We start from the raw sequence: 15,205 nt of genomic DNA on the forward strand, positions 1-15,205 counted from the left end.
AGTTTCGGGCCCTATTTTAAATCACAGTCAAAAAAGTTTCAAATAAAATACTCAGGTCATCAACTCGAAATCACAAAACCAAATATTCTCACAAAATACATCAGCGGAAGCATAAAGAAAACCAGACGCGTCCATATGGCCTTCACGCATCCTTCCTGCCTCTCGTCGGTTTGCCCCTCGCTGTACCCTTACCTGAAAATTAAAGAAGAGAAAAGGGTGAGTATAAACATACCCAGTAAGGGACCCACTACTGGGCCCGTTAGGGAATGACAGTTAACTTCCTATTCAGGGGTACCCTACATAACAGTTTAGTGGTTCCGTAGAATGCAAATATCAGTCTCGTGATCCCGAAGGATACACCTATCAGTCTAGTGATCCCGAGGGATGCACATATTAGTCTAGTGCTCTCGAAGGATGCACATATCAGTCTAGTGCTCCCGAAGGATGCACATATCAGTCTAGTGCTCCCGAAGGATGCACATATCAGTCTAGTGCTCCCGAAGGGTGCACATATCCGTAAGGTACACTACCCCATAGATGAAGCTAACCGTTACCCCTCAGTCCATACTAAACCGTCAACAACAGTCATACCCCAACAACATTCATATTACAGTTCCGCCATGGGCTTTGCCTGTCAGATAGTATAGGTTTAAACAACTACACCCTCAGTTGCTATACGCGTTTCCAATTCGCACACCATTATGGTAACCCCTAGACCCAATCAACTAATCAATCAAAATCGGACTCACCGTCCTTCCCTGACCAAACTCCATGATCAATGTCCAGACCAATGACTACCACGTACCTAACCGTAAACTTCAAGGTCCATCGACATACAAGTCCAATCTACAACGTAGCCCATTAACATAACCACACTATACCGAACATCCAGCATCGGGGTCTATCAGCAAGCAACTCCTTACACCCGATAGCACACAAGCTACAACTAGCGGTCGCGTTACCTTTACATCAGACAAGAGTATAGTAACAATACTTAAAAGTCAAACACACATACATTTATTCGGTACAGTTACTAACGTGTAATCCCCTGTGGATTACTACGTTTCCAGCCTCGATCCGAGGTCCAGTAGTAGGAAAACCCTTACCTGATTCTCGGTTATGCCCCTCGATCGAGTCCACGCTCAACGGATCCACCTAAACGAAAACACGAAGGTTTTAATCGATGATACTAGTAGGAGTCATTTTAAATGGTCCTAAGCAACATCCGTTGACTTACCCAAGGAAGGGAAAGCTATCTCCAAACAAGCCTGCCGCGGAACCCGAGAACTTAAACGTCAACTCCTTAATACCTTCAAGGGAGGAAAGGTAGGACCAAATCTTATTCCAATATTCAAATTCGAATAGGACGTAGCAACATTAGGAAATTCATCAAAATAATCCTTACCGAAGACTTACCGTGACCCGAAGTGGAGGAAGGAAGGCTTAGGTGGCTCGGTGAACAGGGAGCTCGACTTGGCTTGGAGGCGTTCGGCTCGGCTCGGCTCGGCTCGCGGCTTGGCTTGGCTTGGCTCACCCTCGGCTCGGCTCGGCTTGGCCTCGGCTCACAGCTCGGCTCGGCTCACCCTCGGCTCGGCTCGGCTTGGCCTCGACTCACAGCTTGAAACACGGGTCGGACTGGAAGCGGGTTCTCGGGTCGGGTCGACTTGAAATCGGGCAACCACGAACGACAAACCTTCGGGCGTTCGACGACGGAGATGCGTCGCGGCTGGGTGGAGTCCGACAACTGGCTCTGCTTCAACGCGGCGGAGGGCGACGGATTGACGACGGACACGGTCGGACGAAGGGCGCACGGCGGCGTCCGAGTGCTTGAAACCGAGAGGAGACCCGAAGTGGTAGGGAGCCGCAGCGGTCGAACGTTGAAGCTGGAAAGTTTCGACGAGGTAGACGGAGACGGACGACCACCACAGAGACGGAGATGGAGACGTGCGCGAACGGAAGGGAAAAAGAAAAGAAAACGTGCGGCGGCGGCGGACGAGAAGAGAATGAAGAAGAAGAAGGCCGACGGGGAAAAGAAAGAAGGAGGACTGGGGGGGGGCGGCGCGCGCGTGCTTAGGGTTTTAAAATAAAAAAAAATTATATATATATATATTAAATAATAATAATAATAATTATAATAAAATATTAATATTAAATAATTATAATAATATTAAATAATAATATTAATACTAATACTAAATAATAATAAGAGTATTAACATGAAATTATAATGATAATAATACCTAATAATAATAATATAATTAATTTTATATTATTATTTTATCATTTTACAAAATTTTAATTTCCGAAAGATTACATAAAATGATAAAAATTTTACCTTGAAAATTCAGGGCGTTACACTACTAGTCCCGCTAGGTGTGAATTATTATCTTCCTATTAGGAGGTACCCTAAGTCATATCAATCTTGTGATCTCATAGGAATACAAATTTGTCATAAAGTGAACCCAAAGGTATACTTAGCTTTCTATAAGTCGTTACTATCAGTCTAGTGATCCCAAGGGACACGATATATATATATGCAGAGTACACTAACCTAATAGCTAAAGCTAACAGTTACCATCAGTCCCAATAAACCTATTGTAGTCAAACTTAGTCCAATAATAGGCATAAACATAATATATATGCAAATATCATCCAAGAAACTCCATAATGACATATTCAGTCAAATAAGTAAATCAACACAATTTTCGTCAAGTAATCCAGTGAGTGGTGTCTTTTATCAACTCCTTTGATAAAAATGTTTCGCCAAATCACGTGGTATAAATAATAAACAATTCAATCAATGAGACATTAAATTTAAATCAAATCATTTCAATGTGTTAAGGCGATTCTCAACGTCTCAATTTTTATCAACAACTTTTATAAATCGTAATTCATATGGAAATCATTTTCTTTTCAACTCTTTCATTTTAAGTCATATTGCCCGGTATGCGTCTTGCATATAACATAATTGCCTTGCAGAATTATTCCGCAGGTTAATTATATCTTTGTACCATTTCTTTAGCTCAAACATTTACCACACTTTTTTATCAAGTTGCAACTATGCGGAGTAATATCAACACATTTAGCAAGTTCCATCAATTCCATTACGCATAATATGCGTCTTGTAATGCCAGATCACACAACAAGCAAAATGCATCCTATTTGTCGCCGTTTGTCCTCTTTGCTGCCACTGCTGTTCGTCTTCATTGCCGCTGCCGCTCCTAACTTCGATAAGTACTTTAGTTTTTGTTTTGATTTAGTTTAGGTTTTAGGATTAGTTTAGTTGAGGTTTAGGTTTTGTTTCAAATTAGTTTTATGATTTAGGGTTTGAATTATTTGTGTGATTTAGTTTTTGAATTAGTTTTGATATAGGTTTTAGGATTCAAATTTGAATTTTATGTGTTTTATGGATTTGAGAATTGAAAATTTTGGGGAGGGTTGTGCATTGAAAATTTGAATTTCGGATGGAAGGATTTGAATTGAAAATTTGGGGGACGATTTCAATATTTGTCTTTGTGAAGGATGTTATTGTTTTATAATTACTGTAATTTGTGGTTGAAATTTGTTTTGACTATCTTGCAGCTATGGTCTCTATCTCACAGTTCTTTCTTTCTCTTTCAATTCTGTGAATTGCAGATTGAAAGAGGGTTTTTTTATAAAGGAAAACTCCCCACACATAATGAAAATATTAAGAGAACCTCCTATTCTCAACGCCATAAGTAATTCGTTGGAAATTATTACCTATACCCACGACGTGATACTAATGGCATCGGGAATAAATGCCCATTTTCCCGACGCCATGCAATTGAAGTGGGGGAAAGAAAAATATTGTTTAATTATTTATTGTAATGTTATGAATGTCTATTATTGAAATCCTGCGTCGTGCGTCGTCGGGAGAACTCTGATTTCTTGTAGTGTTATGAATGTCTATTATTAATAAAATCTAAAATTTTTAGTTCATTAGATTATATATTTAAAAATGTTCAAACAAAGTACATAAAGGAAACATTAATTTTGTTTTCAATTTCATTTTAAGCTTTATAAAATTCACATCCCATATTTAGAGGCTGGAATATAACTTAGTTATATTAGGATGTTTTTGATATATTTATAAATATTTTTATAAATCTTCTTTCTTTTTAATATATATATATATATATTTATCAATTCATTTGGTTTGTGTTCATTGTCGAATGTGTTTTGTGGGTTGAATATAAGAATTTTACTTCTGATTTTTACTATTGTTTTGTTTTGTTTTTTTTTTTTATAAAAAAAATGGAAAGTGATATTTGATTATGGACTTTGAGCTGGGGATGACGGCGTTGTTTTTCTCAAAACTCAACACGTCGTCTTCTTCATATAGGGTCTGAAAATGATCAGAGTTTACCAAGAATGAACAAAATTTTTTGATTTCATGGTCACATTGAGAAGCTTCCACCACCTTTCCTCTTGAGAAAAACTCAACACGTTATTTATTTATTATTACAAAACGAAATTAAAATAATTAATTTACTATAATAAACTGAAATACGTTATTCCAAATTAAATAAAGAGCATTCCTTTCCAATTCTCAGAATACCTTTTTGTGCTCTACAAATTATTCATTACTAAGGTCTTGGAATCTTCCTGCAAACTTCCCAAATTCCACCTCTCATAATAAAATTTGACTTTAAATGTATTTTGTTTCTTATCTAATTATCTAAACTCAATATTATTTGTGCTTTACATAATCCAAATCTGTAATACCTTAATTACTTCAGCTGACCTACACAAATATCACTATAGTTTGTACTCTATATGTTATTAAAACCTATCTATTTCATAATTTTAATGTTAATAAATCTACTTATATATACAAAATTTAAATTAATCGGTTTTGATGATTACTTCTCCCTCACTCCTCTTCTCTTTTTCTTACTACTTCCAAGTTGCAATAATGCAATCTAATTTACACTTGCTTTTAATATTTTACTTAACATATTTCTTTTAGGTCACACTACAAATACCATCTCATAGTTTTATCATAAATTAACTTCATTAATACTCCTATTATTAATACTCATTTATCACTTAAGTGTGATCGTACAAAAATTCATGACCCACTTTGAGTTAAATTAGGTTTAGACAAAAGAAAACTTTATAGATTGAAATTAATTAGTTGACGAGTTCACATAAAATGACTCAAATATAATTATAATGAATTTAATAGTTTCAATTAAGAAGAGTAATAAGAAAAACAAGATTAGATTGAGTTGGGTATTTAATAAGAGTTATTTGGTTTAAGGAAACTTACTGATGAATAAGATTACGTCTAAAATGTATTTCAATCCAATTAATCCAACAATGAAGAAGATGTCATATGCTAAATTTTAGGTGAGGCTTATGAGGGAAAGAAAGAGTTGGTATAAAATGAGGCACGATTCTTCTTCATTCTTTAATGCAATGTGGAAATACAATAATCAGTATGAAAGGAGGGCCCACATAATCTTGTCTTTTGTGACCCCTAACCCTAAACCATATGTGGAGTTTAATCCCAATACCTTTATATAATTACGTTTGGGACCTACATTAAATCTTTATATACTTTAGTTTTTAATTGGCCTTTTCCTCTACACCTCAGTTTCAGTTCTTCTTCATCTGTATCAACTACGCGTTGTAGGGTTCTATGTCTCTCTTCCAAATCACAATACTAATAGCCAATAGGAATGCACTACTCTTTTCTCTAAAAAGACTTTCTCTAAATCATTCGTCTTACAAAATTTTACGAGTTATACTAACACCGCCAACTTAATTTGAAATCCAATTTGAAGATTTAAGAATATATACCCACTTTCCAATTCAAAGATTATCAACGTGGAACAAAATACTCAACTTTACTATTTGAGCCGAAGCCCATAAGTAATCGTAAATAGCATGAGCATATTCCTTTTACAATACAATGAAATCTAATTACAGTTTCACTCTAAATTTCCATTTGATACTCAATTTCTAATAATAATTACGCTCGAGAAAACAAGACATAAAAATTTAGGAAAATAATAAACAAGTGGATCGGAGTGGTGACTTAAAAGTAAAAAAAACCAAAAAAACATTTGAATTTTTAACCATTTTTTTTTTATTAAAAGAATTCAACAAAGAAGGATTATTATTATTTTAAAGATTTGGAAATTTAGAATTAGTTTTTGAAAATAATAGAAACTTATGTGAGTAATGTTTACCCACCTAATAAAAGACAAAATAATTATCGAATATTTTTTTAGTCGGTTTTAAGAATTGAGTCCAAAAGTTTGTTGTTTATTTGAGATTAAAAGAAAAAGAAAACCAAATTAATTAAGCTTAAAGAATAGACAAATAAAAAGGTATTAAGTATATGTAATCATAAAATTTGCCCCATAACTGTAGGACAAACGATTGTGTTGTATCTAATCCAAATTTTCATCTTAGGAAAACCAAAAGAGATTGGGATAAAAATCAATTGCCTCTCTTGATTTTTATCACTTCATTTTTTTTTTAAAAAAAAGAAGACAAAGGAAAAATGGACGATCCAGTGCCGTATTCTTAGTGTATAACTCATTTTATACCCATAAACTATGTTTCTGATTGCAGTATTCTTAGTGGGCTTGAATCTTACTTGTCAGGATTTTATATATGCTCCTGTCTCTGTGTTATAAAACTAATATTCTAAATGTTCCTATAGAAATTCACATCTTCTCCTAATCACAGTATGAAGGTTAGTACAACGTTTACATTTTCAATGTTCAACCCTTTCATAGTTTCGTTTTATATGTGTAAGTGTTGAGATGATCTGACTAAAAAGTTTTAAAGATGAATTGTTGTTCTTTTTCACTAAAACTTGCAAAATTCTATTGTAGGTTGTTGCTTCAAGAATTATTTGGTGAAACTTACTACGAGGCTTCGTAAAGTATTTAACACTCGTAAAGAAGTAATTATTGAGGGTTAGAACATAATTTAATGTTCTAGAGTCTTATAGTTAGTAATTTTATTTATCTTTGTAAATTGAGAGTAGTTTGTGGAGAGACATGAATAGTCATACTACTTGTAAATTACGTACATATATGACTTATTGTTGAAGAATGAAATTGTTGTTCGAGAGTTTATTTTGTTGATAAATTTGTCATTGTTGTTCATTAGAGAGTTTATTTTGTTGACGAATTTGTCTTTATTTAAATGAATGTAATACAGGAAATGGAAAATAAGAAATGTAAAAAGTGTCAAGTATACGGCTTTACTTGACACGTAAACAGTGTCAAGTATACTATCTTACTTGACACGCAAACAGTGTCAAGTATGATATCTTACTTGACACGTAAAAAGCGTCAAGTATGATATCTTACTGGATACGTAAAAAACGTCAAGTATGATATCTTAGTTGACACGAAAATGACATCAAGAAATATAATACTTAACGTTTTTTTAGTGTCAAGTAATGGGACTATACTTGACAGTCGATTACTTGACGCTTTTTAAAACGTCAAGTATAGGTTTACTTGACACTGTATCAACGTCAAGTAATCCAATTTTTGTAGTAGTGGAAGATCTTTATCAAGTCACATTTCTCGATTGTATCGTAATTAATGTTGTCAGTTGGAAAGTTATCCTACAGTCGGTTGTTGCTTTGTTGACTACTGAGTCATAATATATTTCTCTTGGCGAAGAAGTTAAGAAGCAGTATGGTTGTTGTTGGTGAGTTGTTATCTCAAGAGTTTATTTCTATCATTGATTATGATAGCCAGAGTGCTATTCATCTTGCGAAGAATCCATCTCATCATAAACGATCTAAGCATATTGATGTAAAATTTCATTACATCAAAAACATTATTACTCAGAAAGATGTTGAACTGGTCAAAGTTCAAATAGTTGAGAATTTGTCAGATATGTTAACCACAGTTCTTTCCGCTCATAGGTTTAAATACCTATTAGATGAGCTGAATGTTAAATCTGGATGATAAGGCCAGGTGTTTGGAAATAAGTTTGGTGTCTTAAATAGTTTGTCTAGAGGGAGGTTTGTGAAAAATTGACAAATTATTTAAGAGGTTTAAAATGAGTTTATTAAGTTAAAGGCAGAATGGTAATTGTGTCTCAATGGCAATTTTGAAAATGTACCCATCTTCTTTAATCTTCTTTTAGGTTTTGTGTGTGAAACCAAAAAAGAAGGAGAGGAAGACAACAAAGCAGCCGTCAGTCACACCATTGGAGAGAGTGAGACGGTGAGTGTGAGATCGACAACGCCCAACGGTTGCTCTTGTTCGGCCGTTTTCGATGCGTCTTTGCGGCGTTTTCCTGCGTATAGAGAGAGCATAGCAGCGTCCGTTTCGACAACATCTCTTGGGTAGTTGGGTCACGGTTTTCGAGTAGAGGTGGCAACTTTTTTAGTTGTTGAGGCGACGGGCAATGATGGTGTGTGTTGGGCTGTGTTTGGGTCACGGTTTTCAGGCAATGACAGCACACTTTGATGGGCTTTTGTAGCATTGGGTTTCCGATGGGTTTGGGTCTCAGTTTCAGAGGGTATACGTGTGTCTCTCATATTTTTGGCGTTTGGGTTGGTGGTATAGTTGGATTTGCTTTGATTAATTACAGATTGTAGATTGTGTTGATTTCTATAATTATCTTTGTGTTCGCTTTGCTTCTTTATTGCTTTGTGGATTCTGCGTTCTGTTTTGTGGATTATTGAGTTCTGTTTTAGCTTAATACTCTGAATTAGTGCAGAAATCATAACTAGATGCTTTTCGGACAATAGCACAACAAAACAAACCAACCATTATGTTATTGACAAGAGTACAACATTAAAGGTGTGTACAAAGGCAAACCCACCTTCAATATCTTGGTGACTTTCTTTGGAGTGGCCGGAGAAGGGATATGTAGCCATCGAGTCGCCTTCATCGAGAACAGCAATGGAGCGTGTGGTGGGCGACAAGGGGTCGCCAACGTTCGTGTGGAGTTAGAGAACAAGGCGTTCGTGTGATATTGTGTGGCAGGGGGGGCGCGCATGGGGTCAGAGAGAAGGGAAGGGATTCGTGGAACTTGTATTTGTTTTCTTGATTTTTTTTATTAGATGCGGAGGGGGACTAAAATTAAGGGGAAATTTTTTAATTTGGTCCTACTTTTGGCAACAACATACTGTAATATTTAGTGGCACTGATTACGGCATTACAAATTCTTTTAGTAACGTGGTGTAGAAATACATTGTTGATCAACAAAAATTGCTTACAATCGTAAAACTTTTAATTTATCACTAAAAGCACATTTTCTTATAGAATAAATAGGCACTACGAAAAATGGAAAACATCTCCATGTGAAGTATGGTGGATGAGTATCCATAAAAAGTAACTTTGCAGAATTTCCTAGATCAAATTAAAGTCAGGTGGATTAGTATCCTAACAGACTATTTTGGAGACAAATTCTAATTAAGACATTCGCTTGAAAACATCCAGAAAAACGAAAAAAAAAAAAAAAAAGACTCAAGCAAATATATAATCAATTCAAAATCTCTAACAAAATGTCGTAACAATTTTAAATTGAGCCTATGTATAAGAATCATAATCTGAGAGAATAAAAGAAGAATTTAGAGAATTTTGTATATCATTCAAGGAGACGATGACGAAAATAAGTACATGTCTTTTAATGACAATTATTGGACAAGCTAGAGTGACTAAGTTACAATTGAAATAACAAGTTTTAAACAAAGACGCGCATTGAATTCTACGTACAACAACAAACCCATGAATACATAATAATGGTTTAAAACTACATCAATGATTAATTACACATTAATAATAAAAATATAGTTATATATGGACATAACGACACACAACAAGCTCAATGTACCATTAACTGTGTCTAATTCTTTGTAGAAGAGAAAAAAGAGGTTCCTATCATTGTGTCTAATTCTTTGTATAAGAGAAAAAAGAGATAAGGAACCAAAGAACAGACTCGTAAACCATCGTCTTCACTAGTTTCCTTTTGGCCGGAACCACACTACCAACCTTCCGGCACCGCATATCCACCTGGGTCACCATCGGCTTCTGATGGGGAGTTATAGTTTTAGGACTGATTTTCGGATCAGTCACGGCGGGCATTGCCATTGGTGATGAGTAAAACAAGAGAAAAACACAGGAGGGAGTCGTAGTTATGGTTTATAGGGATTCGTTTGAGGAATTGAATGAAGATTTTGTTTTTGTTTTGGTGAAAGAAATATATATTTATAAGTGATCAGATTGAAGCGCAGGTGGTGGTTTGATTTTTCTTGGGGAGAATTTGTTGATGCTTTCTTGGATGTTTCTCCCACAACCCTCGTTTAATGGAAGACAAAAACAAAAGACTATTCATATAAAATTTATGAAAACACACTTGCACTTGTCTATTTTTTTCTTTTTTCTTTTTTCTTTTTTCTTTTTTATGACAAATCATAATTTTTTATTTATTAATAAACTTCTCATTACTACCACATGAATTAAACACACATATATATATATATACACACACGAAGAACCATGACCCACTAGAAAGGTAATATTCTGTATGGGAACAATTATTATTACAATCACACTAAATTATTATCTCATTGATCTCACTTACACATGCATTGATCTCTCAAACCTTTTGTACTACCTATACCTCTCTTTTTCACTATGCAACTAGAAGATCACGCAAAGAGAATATTACTAACTAGAAGTAAAACATTTAAACTAAAAGTGTTTCCTAACTAATAGGATTTAAATCTGAAGTCATAAGTTGCATTTAGAATGTTTGATTATTTTTTGTTAGGGTTGTATACAAGTGAGATTGGAGAAAAATTATGGACCAATCCAAAATATTCATGTGGGCAAAAAATAAACCATATTGATTCAATATGCAAGGGTCAACCCAACACAAAAAAAACTAAAAAAACAAATAAGTTCTAGAATAATGGGGTGAAGGAGACCATAAATAAAACTTTCTTAGACAAATATGAGGTGACATTTCAAAATTAATTCATACAATCACTTTATTTTATAAAAAATTTGTATAGGCTATATTTGTTGAGTGATATAATATTAAAAATGTTATTAAATAAAATTTAAGTTTTTAAGTTAATCGATGATTTAAGATAATTATATTAAAGCACCAAGAAAATTAATAAAAAAACTTAGGTCCATAAATAAAAGAGAAATTGAAAATTACAATATTATAGCTGTCAACAGCATTTTCACTTTGTCCGATATAAAATTCTCAACCTTCTACATGGACGATGTCTCTTTCAAGTATTCTTAAATAAATCTATGACATTAAATAAACTAATGTTTAATTTATATAAGGATGGAATGTCATTTATTTCAAAGTTAGTGTGGATGGTGATTTTTATTATGCAAAGTCAGATTTGAATTACTTCTTAACTTTCTGACTAATTTAAAAAATGATAATTAAAATAAAAAAGCCCATTAATTAGATAAGTGTGAAATTTGACTAGTAAATAGGTTCAATATTGAATATATATATATATATATATATATATATATATAATATGTTTAATTAGTAATGAAAATGATTTTTTGCTTTTTGGTGTAAATGATTAGCGGACAGAGAGGATGAATTCATTGGAACACAACAAATTCAAAAGCCACGTAACCCTCAATATTCCTCCCATGTCTAAAGCTGCTTCCTGGAATGCTTTCTTCATCTGTCATTTTCCTCTTCCTTCTTTCCCAAACGTCTCCAACGTTCTTCACATTTTATAAATTCTTTTCTTCTTTCTATATCTCATTTATCTTGTTAAATAAATTGAGATCACACGTCTAAATCTATAAGAAATCAATTTAGTTTGATGAATAAATTGAAAGTGCTAAATTTGAAATTAATTACAATTGACCTAGGAGTGAAATTTCACTCCAATATTACTACAATTTTTATTAATGTTTGGATAAACATGACCGGAATGGAACGAAATGAGTAAGTCTTAAGTTAGAAGTTCATATATGACTTAAAATAGTAAGATGAGATATGTGGATAGATGTGAAAGAATAGATAAAGTGAGGAAGATATAGGAGATTTTGGTGGAAGAAGGTGAGGTCCAAGGTGGGAAAATAAAGGTGCCAAATGTAGGGAAGTATTAGACGGAATTAAAAGGAGAATTGATAACTAAAAAAGGGATCGACAATATTATAATATTTAAAATAAATTATGTTTGTTAATTTTGACAATTTCATATAATTTTAACGGTAGAAAACAAGGTAACAAAACATAAATCTCGAATGTGACTAATTAATTCAAACAAAACAAAAAAGGTAATTATGATTAATTAAATTAGTAAAAGAAGAAAGTGTGAAAGAAATGGGGTTATAGATCAATGATTAAACAAAGTCGTTGATTCTTTTACTCAAATATGGAAAGTGTTCTACACCGCTATTCTTCTTTCCTCTTTCCCTCTACGCATTGCTTAGGAATTTAAACGCATTCTCCATGCCATTGGATAGATATAGATTTTTGTTAAAGTTGAAGCATCTTCGTTTAGCCAAATATAAACAAATATAAACAAATCGGTAGACAATTCTAAACGATCATGTAGTCAAATCTAAATGATCGTGCAACAATGAATGTTGAAAAAAAAATCGTTTAGATTTGGTTACTCAAATTTAAACAATTAAATGTAAACGATCATGTACCAAATAATAGTCAAATCTAAACGATCGTCTAACCAAATTAAACGATCGTGTAGAGAGAATCTTGAAAAAAAATTGTTTAGATTTGTATATCAAAATTTAAATGATCAATTCTAAACGATAGTGTACCAAACAATAGTCAAATTTAAACAATTGTGTAAACAAATTTATTTGGCGCATTGTTGATTGTGTGGTTAACATAATTTTTTTTTTTTGTATTTTCCATTGTGAGTTGTGGGCTTTTTTCATTTTTAGAATTGTTTTATACAGTGTAAATATTTTAACATTTTGTTATATTTTTAAAAGACCTCTGTCAAATATTCCTGAGATATTTTTACTAATTTTTCTAGGTTTTTATGAATTTGATATGGATAAGAAGAAAAAACCAATATCTTTATAATAAAGAAACAAGATGTTTCTAGTATAAATATAGTAAAATAAAGGTTTTTTTTAGAAAAAATAAGAAATCAAAATATTTATTGTCCATAAGACAAAATCAATTACACTTAATTTTTCTACGAAGTATAAATATTTTGTTAAATGTTCTATTTTTGATAATTTACCTACATATCTTCGTTTGTTTCAAAGTCATACAATTTTTATTTACTAATGTTAAATTTTTTATAATATTTTAAATCTATTGAAATCGATATTTTTTTGTCATGTTAAAGACCTTGACATTTTAATTGATATCAATATTTCATACTTAAAAATAATGTATGATTTGGTATGAAATAAAGGATAATGAAACAAACAAAGAGAATAATAGAGAAGAGAGGAAGAAGAGAAGACAATTATATTGAACTCAATTGTGGTGTGTCTTACAAAGGCACCACACTCTTTTATTTATAGGGCATCTTATGGTATAAGTTACATTATGGAATTCAATGGGATGGATGTTACAATATGAAATTGAATGTGAGAGTTATATGAAAATTGTAACCTATGTAGGTTATGGATATCTACATTTATAATATATCATTATATTTACAATACTCCCCCTTAGATATCCATATTATATAAAAATAAATGCCTCGTTAAAACCTTAACAAACATGATTATATTATACTCATATACAAACTTGAAGCAAATGTCAATACAATATCAGGTTCTACAAACTTGATTGAAGGTTTTGGTAGAGCAAACTTTATTTTGCCCATAGGAACAAAATTCACAATTAGTAATGTTTTGTTCTCTAGTAAGTCAAAAAAAAAAAACTTATTGAGTTTCAAAGATATACGTCAAAATAGTTATCATGTTGAAACTAACAATAAAAATAATATAGAATATCTTTATATTACATTTATTGTTTCACATGAGAAGCGTATATTGGAAACATTGCATGTCTTTTCTTCTGGATTATATTATACTCATATACGAGTAGTTGAAACATATGCCACCATGAACCCGAAGTTCATGAATTTAAGTATGTTTACTGTTTGGCATGATCGATTGGGTCATCCTGGGTCAATAATGATGAGAAGAATTATTGAAAATTCTCATGGACATCCACTAAAGAACCAGAAGATTCTTCAATCCAAAGAATTATCATGTATTGCTTGCTCTCAAGGAAAATTAATTATTAGGCCATCACCAGCCAAAGTGGGAGTGGAGTCACCTACATTTTTAGAACGAATTCATGGTGACATATGTGGACCAATCAATCCACCAAGTGGACCATTTAGATATTTCATGGTTTTAATTGACGTATCAAGTAGATGGTCACATGTGTGTTTATTATCAAGTCGAAACCTTGCATTTGCACGATTACTTGCTCAAATAATCAAATTAAGAGCATAGTTTCCGGATTATACAATAAAAAATATTCGACTTGATAATGCTGGTGAATTTAAATCCCAAGCATTTAATAATTATTGTATGTCAACTGGGATAAATATTGAACATCCTGTAGCTCATGTTCATACACAAAATGGTTTGGCAGAATCGTTTATTAAGCATTTACAATTGATTGTCAGACCATTACTTATGAGAGCAAAACTTCCATTATCTATATGGGGTCATGCTATTTTGCATGCAGCGTCACTTATACGCATAAGACCGACATCTTATCATAAGTATTCCCCAACACAATTACCTTATGGCCAGGAACCAAATATTTCTCATTTGCGAATTTTTGGTTGTGCAATATATGTTCCAATTTCCCCACCACAACATACTAAAATGGGACCTCAAAAAAAGTTAGGAATATATGTCGGATTTGAATCCCCATCAATTATTAGATATCTTGAACCCTTAACGGGAGATGTATTTACTGCACGATTCGCTGATTGTCATTTTAATGAGACAAATTTTTCAACATTAGGGGGAGGAATTAAGAAGTTGGAAAATGAAATTGCCTGGAATGTATCGTTATTGTCTCATTTAGATCCTCGTACAAAGCAATGTGAACTACAAGTTCAAAAGATAATTCATTTACAAAGTGTAGCAAACCAAATGCCAGATGCATTTACAGATACTAAGAAAGTGACCAAGTCATATATTCCAGCTGCAAATGCTCCATCTAGAATTGAAATCCCAACTCAGCAAGT

This window comes from Cucumis melo, chromosome 3 (genome assembly GCF_025177605.1).
Source record: "Cucumis melo cultivar AY chromosome 3, USDA_Cmelo_AY_1.0, whole genome shotgun sequence".
NCBI lineage: Eukaryota > Viridiplantae > Streptophyta > Magnoliopsida > Cucurbitales > Cucurbitaceae > Cucumis > Cucumis melo.